At 45.9% G+C, this 14,604-nt stretch overlaps 1 pseudogene across 1 annotated transcript; it reads right to left on the reverse strand.

The window, feature by feature from the left end:
* Positions 1-238: 238 nt before the first annotated feature.
* LOC146759788 (man(5)GlcNAc(2)-PP-dolichol translocation protein RFT1-like) lies at positions 239-9,608 on the reverse strand (annotated as a pseudogene). Its single transcript, XR_014932049.1, has 13 exons — positions 9,518-9,608; positions 9,314-9,399; positions 9,088-9,204; positions 8,511-8,700; positions 7,785-7,885; positions 7,206-7,340; positions 6,434-6,512; positions 6,113-6,163; positions 5,245-5,375; positions 3,978-4,122; positions 3,260-3,365; positions 1,936-2,185; positions 239-1,484 (listed from the first exon to the last, which is right to left on the reverse strand). The product of XR_014932049.1 is annotated as a man(5)GlcNAc(2)-PP-dolichol translocation protein RFT1-like (transcript).
* Positions 9,609-14,604: the final 4,996 nt, after the last annotated feature.

Consider the following 14,604-nt stretch of genomic DNA (forward strand, 5'->3'; position numbering starts at 1 on the left):
CAGCTCTGTCCATTGGTACCAACTCCTCACTGCCATTGGAAGTGAAGATGCTTCTAGAGCTGTCTCAGGACCTGTGGAGTTTGCTATGTGATGACAGTGAAGTCTTCATGCTGTACGTCTCAGCACACTCGGCATTTCCTGCTCCACTCAAACCATGTGAAGGGAATGCTGGTTGTTACAACGTGCTGCTCGTATGCTCTGAAGTCACATCTTAGACCAGCAATACGACATGGCGCCCTTAGGAAACAAAATTCAATGCTTTATTGCTTCTGAGCATTGACATTTTCAATAAATTAAATCAACACAAAGGTTTATAACAAACACAAAAAGGAGCAACCAGATGAAAAACCTCATTGTAAGAAAAAGCAGCATTTTTTTAATCCAAAAGCAAGAGATCCAACACGCACAAACCCAGAAGGAAATCTCATTCAACATACACAACGTTCCACTTTGCAGAAAGGCGAGACAAATCTGCTCATAACTGCACTGATCACCTCAGGTAGGAACAGAACAGCAGTGAAGTCAATGATATTTAACTCTACCTTCTGGAACTTGGACGTGACTGTAATTCACAGCTGTTGTTCGGCACTGCTCAAAAACCCACCACACTTCTGTCTAGAGAAAAGCTTCAGAGCATTTCTGACAAGCTAATCGATTCTCTCCTTACATGAATGATGCTGACAGAAGTAAACTCACACAGCCAGCTTGGACTTGGACACGCTGCATATTCCAGTAGCTTCCCTGCAAGTACCAGAACTGTCTGTTTAATGCTTCTCACTTCAGGGCACCGATAACTCAGGTTTTTCTGCGCTGCATTACGTTCCACTTTGGTACTGGTTTTGTGCTTGGTCCTCGCTCCAGTGTTTGCTTCAGGTTTTGGTTCTGGTTTTTGTTTTTCAACATCAAACCATTTCTTTGCTAACTTTTTCAACAGCCCACCATCCTCAATAAGGGTATTCTTAATTACATGTTAATTAAGACGTAAGCCATACAATGCCTTCATATATGTCTCCCTACCAGTAAGAATGGGAGCTCCCCACATTAATTCTGGCCATCAGTTCATGTCAGGCAGGTGCACTACAGACCTTCATCACCAACGAGGCTGTTGGAAGAAAAGCTAAGAACGAATGATGCATGAAGAGAAAATTACTCGGCTCTCTTTCACTGTACAGAGTAGTTTAGTCAGCAACCACTTATACTGTCACTATCAATACTTCCAACAAACTCATGTGGAAACCTTTATCCAGGCAGACCCGTGCAAAGAATACAACCCTCCATAATTGCAGCCACGAACAAGAATTATTCTGCCCACGAGCATTTCATGTTCCTTTCTTCATATACTGGGAGAGGAACTGGCTTCTGACAAAGTGGACCAGCTTGGTCTCTGTGCAGAACATGGTAATGGTGGTAGCTGCAAAGCACAGCGCCCCAATGCTGATGTGAATCAGCCTTGACATCCAACCCTTATCGCAGCAGAAGAATGCCTAAAACAAAGGGAACCAGCAACTGAAGGAAAACCAGTTGGCACAAGGTAGGCCAGCTACATACATGATAGATGTTGTTGTTTTATTCCCCCTGCACTGCGTTTTTATTTTTTTAACCGAATCTTTAGTGACCATTTCTTTGCACTATCACCATCAATTACCAAGAACTAAGAATGTGGATATACAGATGGCCAGCAGAACTGTCTGACTCATTAGGTACACAGTTCTCTGCCACCTGGAGAAGGCAAGCAGGCACACATCTGAAGATCAATATAATTGCATGTCTTTGTTTCATTTTTAATAGATCTATACGCAGCCTTGCAAGATGTAATGGAAATCTCCAAGGCTATGGTTGTAAGCCTTTCCTGTTGATAATATTTCTTTCCTTCTGGTAATGAAGCCATCTGACAAACCTCCGCAGTGAAAGGAACATCCCGAGGCAGATACTTACCTCTGAATAAACAGTAATTCCTCCACTTATGACATAAGCGAGTATTAAAAACGGTGAGGGAAGCAAGCCTGTCAAAGGTCTGTAGGAGCTTTCCTTGAAGTACTCATAGATGTACTGGATGCTGTGAGCAATGCGAATACCCATATTAAAGCAGTTGGCAAGGATGAAGCCAACACTTCCGTGCCAGCGGGTCAAGAAATAAGAGATGCACAGGAACACGAAGGACAAGGCCAGCATAACAAAATTGTACCTAGGAAGAAGAAACAATATAAACAACATATGCAGTTGCACCTTTTAATTACTAAACTCATTTTCAGAAGATAAAAATCCATTCGCTTTCTAAAACATGGGAGCAACAACTCCTGTCATCTGCTAACAGCCGGCAAGGCTGAGAAAAGAAATGCAGCACAAGAATGAAAAATACGTTGAGTAAACTAAACCAACAACTACTTTAAGTGAAGGAAATTCTATCCTACTATTCACCTGTGCATTCACTTCAGAAAACCTACTAACAATAATTAGCAGTATCAAACACTGAGGACTTTTTCCTTCTCTATTCGGTACTGAAGAACAATAACGCTCAATAGGGTGACACTTAGTCCTGCTCCAAACAGTGGCTTTAAAGAGAAGATCACACTTGGAAAGGGGGACAAAAGCAGTCCTTGCACATCTAAAAAGAATTGCTCAATTGCTAAACTGCTAAAAGAGGATCTCTTTTAATTAATGACCTAAAAAAAATAAAGGCCTAATTAATTTGGAACAGAGCTGTAATAGACAACAGCCACAGAAGTGAAACAAGTCCGATGGCAGCCATCAGGTTGCAGTGCCAACACACCACAACAGAGAACCAAGAAAACATCCAGGCTGCAAAACATCACAGGAAGTCATCTTGTCCAGAGCTCTCCTCAAGGCCGATAAACCACTGAACTCATGTCATCCCAAATGTGATCTATAGAAACTGTGACTGAGAAGTTTTAACAGCTGCAAGACTTTAAGGAGTTTAACATAACAGTCCACCTTAAAAACTGAAGCTTCTATTCACGTACATGTACAGAAAATAAGACTTCACATTAAATTACTTTCCCAGTTTGCTGTGTATTAAAGCTAATAACCTTGTCAGTTCGGATCCTTTTTACCCAAAGGTTTAAACTAAAGCTTTTACATCGAGTTCTGCACACAGTCCTTAAAACGACTGCAAAAAGAAACTGCCTTCTCAGTAACAGAAAAGCATTTCCAAGCGAATATCCAAGCAGAACAATTGTTCCCCATTTGCATGCTTAACTCCATGCAAATCACACACAGATGCACTGGGGGTACTCCTCACCTGTCCACTTCTTCTTTGCACATCGAAGCAAACGTGAAACATTCTGTTACTCCATTGACAGCAAGAAATAGGACATACAACGAGTAGCACCGGAGAAGATCGGGACCTACAACAAAATAAAGACAGAAGCATTACAAGGATAAAGAGATCATTATTTCTTTTATAAAGCCACAGTTTCATACTCCACAACAGAAGCTGTAACATTATCACCGATGATAACAGCAACTTCTGTGTCCCTTTGAGAAGCTTCTGGTCTGGACATCTTGACAAGATGACAAACAGAATAAACAAAGCAAGGGGAACCCAAACTCAAAGTACAAGGCGGCAGCAGCTATTAATGTAACAGACAAGATCTCCTCCACAAAAGTGGTGGTTGTATTTATTGGGCCATAAGCTGGTACACGTGACACAAGTCAGGAAAAGCCAATGCTTTATCCTTCCTTCCTTGTAAACCTCCTAATATTGTTAAAACTACTGCTGGGCTACATTCCAGCCTCTGCAAGCATCCCTGCAGGTAACTTTGGGAGCTGTGGTGCTACAGTTGGAATATTCTAAATGCATGCATCTACAGGAGGGCAAAGCAATCAAATAATTCTACCAGAATGAGGCTACTTGAAGCTCCTTTTAACCTGAGCTGATTTTTTTCAGACAGAAAGCTGACCGAGCCAAGAGCTCAGAACAGAGCTGAGAAACAAAAAACACAGCTAAAGCTTTTTACCTGTTTCAGAACTGAGCATTGAACCTCCATAAATATCCAGAGCCAGCTGAGAAAAGGCACATCCAAAAACAGCAATGGTAAGGCCAATCAGAAGCACCAGCTTCAACAGCAGTTCTAACACATTCGAAGCCATAGCAACATCATCCTGGAGAAAAAAACAGAAACAAAACAACAAAACCCAGCAGTCAATTACACGAACTAGAACCAGCACAACTGCTGCTGTCACCAAGAGAAACTGTTCCAGGGGGAAAAAGTCCACTGGCACAATGCAAGGCACAGCCAAGACTATTTTTTGGTATTGACACACCTACACACTTGGTCCTGGCTTCCAGCTGTGCTCAGGTATTCTTATTCTCTTCCGTATTATATGCAGAACTCTCAACAAAGATCAGCCATTGACAGCTCTGTTTCAGGGCTTAAGGAAAGGGGCAAACAGCAGCCAGTAAATAGCAAAGAAAAGCACAGCATTTGCCCAGGGCCACAGCCTGAATCACCAAAAGGGCCACGTCTTCATTGTTACACTGGACTACAAGTTTCGCCACAGCATAAGGAGCCACTTGTGAGTTCTGTACATGGTAAGATGCAGCTGCCCACACCCCTCATGAGGAGTCAAACCTCCTGCCAGGTGCACGGGATAAGCCCACACACAAACACACCATGAACACTCCACGTCAAACACACACACAGGTACACCTCTGTCAGCCTACCATTAACATGAGACACGACACTTGGCTGACTGGGACCTTCCTATCTGACCAAGAATTTCTTCTAGAGCATACAGAAACCTCTCCTTCATGTAACCATCGTTACTGCGCAAACAATCCCAAAGCTCAGCCAAAACACAGCTGTCTTCCTCTGGAAAGGGCACCCTCTGAAGCGCTCAATGCTTACCAGCCTGTTGTATTTTCAAGTCAGTCAAATATTGTCAAGTGCCACTTATTTGCTGGAAAGAGATTGAACCTACAGTAATTGCCTCAGCACAGCTGCACAGACATGGTGCACAAGCACCATGCTGTTGGAGTAGAGGATTTTAACTTCAATTACCAGACAATGCAGCATTATGTCATTGCACCTCGTAACTCCTACTTCGCTACCTTTTTATCCATTTGCTTTTTGTCCAGACTCCTTCGGCATGGTCTCCACTTCAAGTTTCTTTCCAAATATCTTTACACTCAGTAATTTAAACACACGTCAGTCACACTCCTGATACAATTGATCTCCAACAGAAGGTAAGCATTTCATGTGGAACCAATACTAACAAACGTACCTGCTTCTGATCCTTTACATTCTTCCCTCTTTCCAATACTTGAGCGAAAAAGACATAAAAACTCTCTTCAATAGGCAAAAAGATGAACCTGGCCACCAGCGACCCGAGATTATTCACGATATCATACACACCTTCACAAACAAAACACACCAACAAGCTGTCACTTTTTTTCTGGCACAAATTCCTATTCCACATTTCTGATAAACAAAGAGAGAACCAGGGGAACTTAATGCAGCATTAGAGCAAATCTAGCAATAGCCCCAGACACCCCCAGGCAGCCCCTTCAGTTCTTACTACAGAGGAAGATAAAAGATCCAGATGCAAGAGAATCAGCCTGTGGCGCAGCCAGTGCTGTCACCTGAACTGCTGCTGCCATTCATTACTCTGTAAGGACACTGCTTTTATGGAGCACATTCAGTTGGAGATGTGATGCTACAAACAACAGTGTTCCTGCTGTAACAGCTAACAGACTGCAAAGGAAGACAACAGGGCCAAGAAAATGAAGAGAAGGAACTGCAATGTATCAGATACTATGCTGCCTCCTTCCAAGTTTTTAAAACAGAAACAAGACGCACAGCAGAAGAGGCACAACTGCCAAGTTTTGATCCAAGGGAGAAGCATTCCTTAAATCCACGACCCTCAAACAAGTTGCTCTGGTTTTGTTTCTTGTTTTTTGGTGTGTGTTATATTTAATAACCATTTACCCATCATTCTCTGAAATGCACCTCAACGTCCCAGCGCCACTGAAATCCTCCAACATTTTCATGTTATTTTCAAATGGTTTCTAATATTTTCAGTATTTTCAGAAGCAGACAAAAAGGAGCAACTAGAAAATGATGTCATTGTTGCACAGCATCGCCACACTCACCCTGATCGCCAAAGTTTATCACATTCAGAAAAGTCATCACGTATCGCTCACCTGAAGTTGAAAACACAGAAGTAAGGACAAACCCCCACATCTCTCCCCGTGTGTGTCCAGGCCCTGCTAACAGGACGCATTCCAGAGACATGTCCAGCAGGACGGTACAGTTCTGATCCTCCACAAACCTTCCGTAACTGCACCTGGGTTGCCAACACCTGCTGGTGCCGCTCTGACCACCATCCCCTCCCAGCCTTCCCAGGCTCCTTGTCCATTTTGTGACCTGCATCCACTTTTCTTCCCCCAGCATTCCCACACATCGAGCCTCACCCTCTGTCAAAATCTGCTTCAGGAAGGACTGTTTGAAGAAGCTCCAAGTCAGCCATGCTTCCTTCCAGTTAAGGAAAGCCTGCAAAATCAAAGAAGCAGCGTCACCCTGGTCTGGCTGACTTTCTCCCTTGTGGAAAATCACCATCTTTGCAGATACACAAAGGAACTGCATAAGTTTTCTACAGAGTAAATCACTCAACAGTAACCAGAGAGGGGGAAAAGTTGTTTAGCAGACCAATATAACTCTGCCCCTCACAGTACTGTACATCTTTCAGTGCTCTTCAAAGCACTCCTGCAAGCCTCACAAGACAGAACTGCCTTCATGTCCTCAATCTCTCAGTCTCTTCCTCATCTTTGCCTTTTCATTTCTTTCTTTGCCCCATTTCCTTTTTGGAGGACATCAGAGATCTGAGTATCTGCAGGACGCTGTGCACCACCACGTTCTGTCTGAGGAGAAGTTGAAGTACCAGCTCTGTAAGACAACCCTGGATTCTCTTCTACCTGATACCAGCTCACTCCCTTTAACACTGTAAATGTTCCATCTCCAATCAACAGATGAGGCAGCCAACGAGGCCCAGAAACAAAGAGCTCCAGGTTCACTGTGGTTTTCTGACAAGGATTTGAATGCAACAACTGTGAATGGAATTTTATGCAACCATGCTTCCTAACCAGCCATGGTGTCCAGGAGCAGAAATAATCTCTCAGTCACTCCATCAACTCCAGTTTTCAAAGCGCTCTCGTCAAAGACTTAAGAATGAACTGTGTGACCTACCTTATCCGCCATCCAGTTAGGTAACAGGCCTTTCATTCTTGTAATCGGAAATGACTTCTTTGTTGCTTCAGGAGACCCCAAGAACTTTGCAAAACAAACCACATAGCACAGCACCAGAACACTGGTGTACAAAAGCTGGAAAGACAAGGAAGGAAAAAAACAAAGAATGAGTGAGAACTCAGTAAGAAGTGAAGGCAGTTCTTCCTCCTGTCAACTCTGAACCTAGCTGAAGGCGTTACTGTAACTCCCCTCCCCACACACAGAGTACTGTTGATTTAAATTCATTTTAATCAGCAGATCAGCATCACAGCCCTCTGCCCTCAAGAACAGCTAAAGCACACACAACGTAACAACCTTATTCACAAAATGTACCTTTAGGCACACAACAAAGGTGCCCATTAAACTGACTGGGCTCAACGCGCCAAGTAACGTCTATCACCAAAATCCTTCACATTTAAACCCTCACCTCGGAGGAACATTCTCTCACCTCCTCAGTGTTATCTAGCAGGTTAAATGTCACAGACAGCAGCAAAGAACATTTCAGAGCAAGAATTTATATACAGAATACAGGAAACTTACCTGAGCCAAGGAAAAAATGTGAAGCCCCATTGCGGATAAAGGATGACTAAGATAACTGTCAAAGTGCATTTTGACACTATCGAAAGGCTTTCAGCAATTACCTTCAAGAAAGAGAAAATAGACAACGCTCATTTTTGCCAGCTTAACCACCTACAGGAAGGCAAAGCACTCCAGTTTCACACACACAACCCACAAAGGACCTGTAAGGCATTCACAGTCAGTGTGGCTACCACAGTTCTGCTGCTGCATTGACCACCTCACGCTGCAGCATCTCTGCACATTCTCAAGTCTTATACGGCACTTTTCCCCCATCACACTGCCCCGCTCCCTTGTGTGGGACCCACATGGGAGTAAATCCTGCTTGGCACAATCGTGACCCCAGCTGCTGCATTTCACAGCCTCACACCGACAGTGAAAAGCAGAAGTGTGGAAGGCGTCTGTGCCTCCCTCTGAGCAACACTTGTGATTATACATTTAATGAGCATTAGGGAGGTAACTTCTAAACAAATTAACTTCCTTTTTTAAACAGGAGCAAATTAACGTTACAAATACATTATGACTACATCGTACAGCACGAAGCAAACCATAGCTTCATTTGTTTTTTAAGCACCCCTGAACATGCACAGATCCAGTTCAGGAATCTGGTCTTCATTTCCATTACGTCACTTTTTCAGCACGAAGTTTCTCCGTCCCACACAGCCCTATGCTCACAGCTTCCCTACTAACCTTAAGCCTTACAAACAGGTGAGCCTGGGCTAAAACCCAGAATGGCTCCCCTAGAAGCTCAACAACTGCAGAGAGGCCAAACGCCACCACGCCAGCCTGATAGTGAGGAACCACGGATGGATCCGGAACTTCAAGTACGTGCAGCCAGACGAAGCCCAGGAAAACAGACCAGAAGACACCAAGAGGGACTCTAAAAAGTTAATGTAAAAACAGTCAGGTTTCCTTCAGCAGAAAAAAGAACAAGAGAAAATCTGATTCAAATTTCCCACGCTGCTGTACTTTACGTATGTCGAAAGAGATCAGACAAACTCATTGCTATTGTAGCTACAAGTTTTGGTGTAAAACCTGTCAGTGCGAGCTACTACTTGCAGCTATGAGTCTGATAGCCCCAATGTAACTGTTACAGTGAGCCTTCCAGGCAACGGCAGTGGAGTCAGCAGAAGAAAACATGCACGGCATGCAGTGCAGACACGGGCTGCAGACACGGGCCGCCTCGTGCAGGTCCCGCTGCAGGACCCGCCGCCTCCTCCAGCCGGAACCAGGAGTGAGCTCTAAAGCAAAGCGGAGCCGCTCTCACGTCAGCCACAGCAGGTTGATGGTCGCGGCCCAGCTCCGCTCCGCGCCGCCTCTCAAGCAGGCCCTGCGGAACGCCTCCCTGGCCAGGAACACCGCGGTGGAATAGAGCAGCGTCAGCCTGCGGGAGACACGACGGGACACGGGGTCGGCCCCGCTCCGTGCCAAGGAAACCCGGCCACCAGAGGCGGTTCCCGGCGGCTCCCATTGCCGGGGCAGCGCGGCGTCACCTCACGCTGACGACGCCGAGGAGCTCCCTGGACAGGTAGCGCAGCGTCAGCGCGTTCAGCCCGAAGGTGACCGCCCGGAACAGCACCTGCGGGGGAACGGGGGAGGAAAGCGCTGCCGGGGGGCCGGGCCGGCTCCCGCGGGCGCCGCCCAGGAGGGCGAGGAGCGGGAGGAGGCGGGGCCGGGGGTCCCGGGTCGGCCCGCACCTGCAGCAGGGCGCTGGACGAGGCCAGGCGGGCGGTCTGACGGAGAGCACCGACGGCCGCCATGACACCGAGCGACCGGCCGGAAGGACGGCGTCGCGCTGCGATGACGTCACGAGGGGGCGGACGGCAGCAGAGCTGAACCCGACCCGTGTGGTGCCTGTCAGCAGGTGGCGGCGGGGTGACACAGCGGGGTGTGCAGCGATACAATGTACGGCCTCAGTGTGCGGGGAAATGGCAGCCAGAGGCGTCCAGCTCCACTTGTGAATGTGGATGGAGCACAAGCAGCGCGTGTGAGCGCAGTGATGTGGTGCATTGCAGCACTGGGGGCACGGACAGGAAAGAAAAGCCCCAGATCTGGCCATGCAGCTTTTAGCAGCGCCGCATTCGGCTCTTGTTCTTTGCTGGCCAAAACACGGAGCTGCTGGTAGTGACAGTGCTGAGACACGGCGCTTTGTAGCTGACACTGCTCCACACAACTGTGCTGTTGTGCTCTTTGCACCCGGTGCAGTTCCCATGGAAATAAACGGCAGGCATTACTTTTGGAGCAGCCCGTACAATACAACTTCACCACCTCATTTTATCTGTGCCTTATCATCCTACCTAAAATGTAAGACTCTTTTCTGAGAATCCAATAGTACCGAAGGTTCATCGTAAGAGACACTTCAGGAGTCACCTCAGGCTGTTCTAAGCGGTAGAACACTCCCATCGCATCCTGAGGAATGTGGAGAGGTTCAAAGAAGAGGCTCTGACCCCATGTCTGAGGCTAAACCAGCACTGACATCCTCCGTGCACACCATACTCCTAACATTCCATGTCTGATGTGGAGCAAACTCCTGTCCATCCGCACACAAAACCTGATGCGATCAATTATGCTGAAAGCACAATACAGAAAGCAAAAACCTGTTCTCTGTCTGTGGCGAACCTGAAATCTTTCCAACAGAAACAGAGCCCCACAGCATCCCTATGGGAGCAGCAAGGCACAAATGCCACTTCTGACTACTGCAGTGACACCATACCCCGGGCCTGTGACTTGAATCACTTCATCCTCTCACAAACATTACATTGTACAGAACAAAACCCCGTAATGTTGTCAGTAACGTTTCCGAAGGGTATATGCAGGTTCACTGCAGCCTAGGAGAGAGCTAGCCAGGAAACCATGAAGTCAGCCTTGCTTTTTTATTGAATTATGGCAGTTTTCCAGACCTTTGTGTGATTATTAAAACAAAAGAGAGAACTGTGGTGCTTAACAATGAGATCAGATCAGCGGTACAGAGAGTGGAATGTGTAATTTGCAACAGGGGAGGCCCAAAATCAGACTTGCCTTGTTAAACCATACAGATAAAAGGGTGAGCAGCCCTTTTCACTGTGCAACACTGGGTTTTTCAACCAAATCCATGTGAGGCTGCTATGAGCTTTGCGTGTCATTTTCTTGAAGCACATGATGACTCACCAATAAAAAGTGAACTCATTCAGTCTGCTGGCTGTTTTGCAGCCCAGGCTTACATTTGGTCCCTTTTTACCTCTGAGCCAAAGTCTAGCATCATTAGCAAGAGGCCAAGCTAAGACATTTACTTACACGCAATACCATTTAACCACGTTAATAATGCAGGACATCAGGTGGTTCCAGCTGGGTAGTGCAGTGAAGACATATCAGCTATTTGCTCAGAACTGAACTGAGAAAACAGAACACTTCATCTTTGCTAACACCATCGTTACTGTCCGTGTTCTACACACAGAAGGTGTGCCCACGTGAAGAACACGCTCTGTGCTAACTGTGGGGCACAGCACACTCCTCGGTGGCTGCTCCTGCATTGCTGAAGGAAAGCAGTCTTTGTTAGCAGATCTTTTGCTTGGAAGACAAACCAAACAGTTACTTACACCAGAACACAGTAAAGCAAAAAGAATAATAAAGTTACTTGAAAAGTGATTGTGCAGAATGGACAAGGGAGAAATGCTCAATACTTGCAGAAGTAGAAAGAAAGGTCCTGAAAACAAGGGAGAATTCTGGCATCACTTATTTTAAAAGAATGGTGACTCAGTATTTAGAAAAGAGGTCAGCCACTGGATTTCACAACCACATGTGGAGAACACTACAGAGGAAACTGGATGGGTCTGCCAAAGCAGTCAGTGTAGGGCCGAGAGCTGCCTCCCCCACACACACCGAGGTGGATTCAAAACAAAAAAACACAGAACTCTCCTCTGCAACTATTTCTGAAGTGTTTGACCGGCAGAGTGCAAAAACCAGCAGCACTGAACTGCTACAGGGACCGAAATGTGCTGACATCACCAGAGCCAGGTGGGCAAATCCGAGACAGCTTCGTGTGTTACTGCCCATCCTGTACCCAGCTGTGCATAAATAGAAATGTCAGTCTAACTATTCCAATGCAGTCTGTAAGGTGAACAGACAACACGTGGAAAAGAAGGACTTCCCAGTCTTCTCCTGGAAGTGAATGAGAGGAATTTTATGGACAACAAGGAAAGCATATTGATAGTCAGAATGCTTGTACAGCACATGCATGCTATAAACTGCACTGTATTCCACGATACTGTCTCATCCTTGTTGCTCTCCTCTGGTGTTTTCAGCCTGGGTAACGTCAACTGAAGCAGCACACCTTACAGCACACACCGACATAACTAAACACAAGTCACAAATAAGGGAGAAGTGGAGCAGATCATTCCTTTATAAGATTAAAAAACCATCCTGGGGATTTTCTTTGAAACTTACGCCATGCGGTTCCTGAACTTCCTTTTCATCCCAATGGTTCCCAAACACTTTGTCCTTCACAAGACCGTCTTCCCCCCCTGGGGAAAACACAGCATTTCCACTGCTCAAGCATTACAGCTGGAAGGCACAGGACAGGAATTAAAGCACACTTCACTAAGTGAAACTGTTAACTGCATTTAGAGACTGAAATAATGCAGAAAGCCTAAAAGAATGAATGTCCTCTCCTTGCAGAAATGGATGGAGGTTTCAAGAACCAAAGCTCACCATCTGTCTCCCTTTCTGTCACTGAAGGAGCACGCCAGCTCCTTCATAGCATGCCTCTGATCCTCTCGTTTTCCAAGGCAAAAACCTAAGAATGACTCTCACAGGACTCATTAAGGCTGCTCCCTCCTCCAAGCAAAGAGTAAGCACAAGTAGAACTCTGCACAGTGCTCCCAGGAGATGCATGGGAAGACATGTACTGAGGCAGCCAACGCAGCTACTTTCACCTCTCTGGGAAACAGACTGAAAAAGCTGAGGCTGAAAGGACAAATGATGTTTTCAGTTTACTGCTTTAACTTCTCAGCTAAACAGCAAGGATGAGCTGTCCACAACTACGAGCAGTTTTGCTAGTAATTCACATGGCCACTCACTGGAATGAGGGACGCGCTGCTTAGTGACTTGTGTATAGAAGCAGGGAGCACACACATGTCATACAGCACAGGGGTTTAACAGCCAGTATCCTTACGGTGCTTTTTGAAAGCAGCCAGGACAGTCAGGTCACAAAGATCACAGCAGTCTTGACTGACTGATCTTCACTCACAGAGGGGTTCTTGAGATCTTTCCTGTTGCATTATAAAACGATGAGCATCAGAGCTCACACGTACACCTGCACAGTGGAAAGTACCCAACGTTCATTGAAGTCATCCAGGATGCACGCAGCATTCAGAGATTCATGGTCCTTTTACATACCCACAAAGCACTGTGTACTTCGAAGACAAGGAAGTGGTGTACAGACACACACCTGTGATTGCTTGGCCCCACTGATGCTGTTAGCAGCCAGGTTTGATCAGAGGCTGAGCAGTCAAAAACTCTTTCAGAATCTTATCCACCATCCTCTCTTCAGCTCCCCTGCTGGAGCTGTTTTCACATCCGTGAAAATCTATTAAACTCTAATGTTTGCTTTTGTAACAAAGTCCTCCAAGACTGAAAACAGCCTTCCTTTTCTCTCCCTTTTTACTGTTTAATAACTTGTACAGAAATAGCCATGCTGCAGATCTGACAAAAGCCAACCCACCACAAACCGTGAAACAAACATGCACATAAAAACTTGGGGCAGGGGAGGAAACCCTCCAAAAATCCACAACCTATTTGAGACTTTATAAAGACTCCTCCCAGCCTCACCATGGGGTGTTTGGCCTCAGCCCACCCCCCACAGAAAATATTCTCTTTTTTCCCCTTGTGAGAATACTGACAAATGTGGGTGGCAGCCTGGGGCTCTTCTCCTGGCTCACAGCATTGCCCAAACACACACAGCCCGCCTCCATGCTAAAGTAAAACTGCAGCATTAAAATATTTCTGCGTGCTGCATCTGTTCTCACCACCCACAGTCTTGCTCCTGCCTTGCTGCTCTTGCCTACTGGCGTGAGTATTCCAGCTTTAGATAGAACTGTTTTAGGGATACAGGCCAAGAAGGTTAACGACAGTTAGCTTTTGTTGTTTGGGTTTAATATGGTTAAAATCTGTGCCCACACCCAGTATTAATAAACAGGCTCAGTCCGTGGCAGTGGACAGGTTCATCCCTGCAGAAGAGAACTGCCAAGTGAGTGCCAGCAACTACTCCAAGTCTGTGCAGCACCGCCTGCAGAAAGTGCTCTGTACTCTTCCTTACTGACGTTCTTGGGTTGGATGTCTTTGGGAAAGCTGCCTGTTTTCTGTGCTAGGATGACCGAAATCAAGCAGCTTTCGACTTCCAAATCCATCCACAGTCCAACTAAATCTTGACAATGAGAAGTCCCTGTTCTATAGCTCTACTACATGGACACTCAGCTGCTGGTCCAAACGTGGCACTCTGAAATTATGCAGGTTCTCAAGCAGCTCTACAATTACTGGAAAGTTAATTCCAGAACTGCTGCAGTGAATTGTTTTTAGCAGCTATTAACCTATGTAAATGTCCATCTGTTCTGATTCCTTTCCACTGCTGAGTGTCCAGTGTCTGTTTTGTGATTTGAAGGTGACTGAACGTTACAGTCAGCTGTGAACAGGAAAGGTAACGGGTCACTAAAGCACACAGAAAGTCAGCATCGTTTGTAAGGTGGAAATGAAAAACCATAGTCTTCATTCTGATAGTCCCTCTCGCTACCAGCCTTTATTACTGCTGAAA

This window comes from Coturnix japonica, chromosome 9 (genome assembly GCF_054131305.1).
Source record: "Coturnix japonica strain WE chromosome 9, WE-NBRP24, whole genome shotgun sequence".
NCBI classification, from domain to species: Eukaryota; Metazoa; Chordata; class Aves; order Galliformes; family Phasianidae; genus Coturnix; species Coturnix japonica.